Source organism: Geospiza fortis, unplaced genomic scaffold (assembly GCF_000277835.1).
Source record: "Geospiza fortis unplaced genomic scaffold, GeoFor_1.0 scaffold70, whole genome shotgun sequence".
Taxonomy (NCBI): Eukaryota; Metazoa; Chordata; class Aves; order Passeriformes; family Thraupidae; genus Geospiza; species Geospiza fortis.
Window position 1 is genome coordinate 7,638,465 of NW_005054317.1, and position 2,558 is coordinate 7,641,022.

Genomic DNA, 2,558 nt, shown 5'->3' on the forward strand with positions numbered 1-2,558 from the left:
CAGTTATAGAGGCTGTAAATAACATAGGTATTACAACACGCTTGACAGGATTTCATTGCGCCATCACTACTCTGTCCGAATATCATATCTCAAATTAATAACAAATTAATTTTATCTGCTGAAAGACCCCAACTGTCACCCTCCTGCCCGGAATGAGATAATTCTGGGCAGTTACTCCCTTAGAGGAGGAATGGGGCCAGCACATTCTTCTGGCATCATTACCGAGGGCAGCACAGGGATGAGTGCTCCCCTTTGTCCAATCATCCGGAGCTCAGGGAGGAGAATTCATCTCTTTGGAGCATCTTCCACCTCTTTTTTGGCATGTCAAGCACTGGTGCCAATTGGTGCCAGTGATGAGAAGGGCACTCCTCCACGAGACCAGAGGCAGAAATGCACAAACTGCTCTCACAGGGGACGCTGAGCAGCTGTCGGATTACAAAGATCTCTGGCCCCTCCTGACCCGGGCCAGATTTGAACCATTGACCTAGAAGTGAAAAGCTTGAAATCCCTGCACAAGCCACGGGATAAACAGGACTTGCAGAGCCCCATTCGCATTCAGTTGCTGCCATCTAATGGCAGATGGAGAGTGGAAAGGCCTCAAGCAGTAGAAAGCAACATGAATATCATCCTTGGGACTCTGGTAGGTGGTAAAACCTGCACAGATGGTTCTCATCAGAGTGCTGGGGAAGGGAGGGGATTTAGGCTGGTTTTATTCCTCTGAAGAATGGTTTGACAAAGGACTGCTGTGCTGCAACTCAACACAGAAGTGTCCCACTATAAACACCAGGTCTTCACACTGCTCGTGCTCTTCTCTGCTGGGTTGTTTCCATACAGGAAACCTGAGAGAAAGTCTGTTATCGTAGCCTGGCTTAACAACTGCCCCAAAGGTGATGGCAACTGAGTGTTGAGTGCCTATAACAAGGGGAGGTGATGCAAAAAGAAAGTAGGAGATGGCACTTAATTTTTCTTAGTAACACTGGTGCACACAAAACATCCGGACTTTCCAGAACTTTGTATCAGAAGGAGAAGGAGGTGGAGATTAGAACAAAATTAACACAACTATCTAAAATTTTTTTGGCCTGGCTTAGCAGACAATAAAGCTTACTTTCCTTCAAATATTACATAAAGGAATACCAAAGAGAAGAGATGTCTGCTTCTCCCCCTTTACCAGCTCCTGGAAGTTCCTGCTGTTTTCTGCCTCTAAACCCCTCAGATTTAAAATGTAAAAAGCGTTGATCATGTATCAGTTTTGCACTGCCTGTGTCTGTCTGTGCACATATCTCCAAATAATTCTTTTAAGCCATGCTAGCTAACACTGTCTCACAGAGGAGAAAGGCTGGAGAATGCACATTCCTCTATGCATCCCTGAGCTGTAGCAGGTGAATATCCAGAGAGATGTTCCATGATGGGAATGCAGCCTGATGAGCCATGCAGCAGTCTCCAGCAGCCTCAACACAGCCCCACTGGTGACATGGGAGCTTGCAAGGCCCAGGAGTCCAACTAAGTCTGTGACCAGGACTAACTGAAGTCATAAATCAAGATTTATATTTGAGAAATGTCTCCAGTAGTCCCTGGTCACCCAAGAAATGCTATGATATAGGAGAAAAGTGGGAAGGAAATAAAGAGACAGAATACTGAAGAAAGCTGTAAAATTCCACTCTTCTTGGCTGAGGGAGTAATTGCTGGAGAGAAAGTCCAGTTGTGAAGCAACATGGAGGTGACAAAGGGAATACTAATCTTATTCTTCTTTTCCCTGCTGAAGGGAACAGTCTTCAAATGCCTTGTGGGGAGAAACAGAAATGAGTGTATTGAGCCCTCACCTTGTGACTGCTCGTGCTACCTGCAGCTCTGAGAGAGCAGAGGAAAGCAGCACATGTGAATTGCAGCTCAGGGGGGAGATGATAAAACATTTTAGCATGAGGTGGCTCAGCTTTATGCCAACAGGCACTTCGCAGGCTGCAAGGAGCAGCTGAGCTGTCCTATCTAAAGGGTCACTGCAGCTCTGTTTGCAAGCAAGGTCCAGCCACTGCTCCCTTACGTCAAAGCCAGGATCTATCCAAACAGCGTTGCTGCACTTCCGAGAAAGCGCAGCTTTGTGCTGCTGCTGAAAGGCAGCCTGCCCAAATACACCCCTGGGGATGCTCCAGGGACTGCAGCCTGGGACACCAGGTCATGGCACACGGGCAGACAGCTCTGGCAGGGCTGGGAGCTCTCCTGGTGGCTGCAGCTCAGACCCAGGTGTGAGACCCGTGTAGAACAGTCACTTTCCTGAGCTGGAAGCCTCACCCAAGGGCCCTGGTCAATTAAGTTCCACCAGGAGACTTTGTGCTTGCTCTGTAGATATTTTACTTCGGAGCTCATTGGTAAAATGATAGGAGAATACGCTTAACAGGTCTAAAACTGTCTTGGCAACGTTGTTACTTTTTTAAAACCGCGTTCCTTCCCCTCTTGTTTCTCGCACCAAGACGCCGTCTTCTGACCACTCTCGGGGAAGCATCAGTTGCAAAGTAAAGACGTAAAATTACACCAAGTGAGCTGAAATTTAAAGCCTTGCCCTT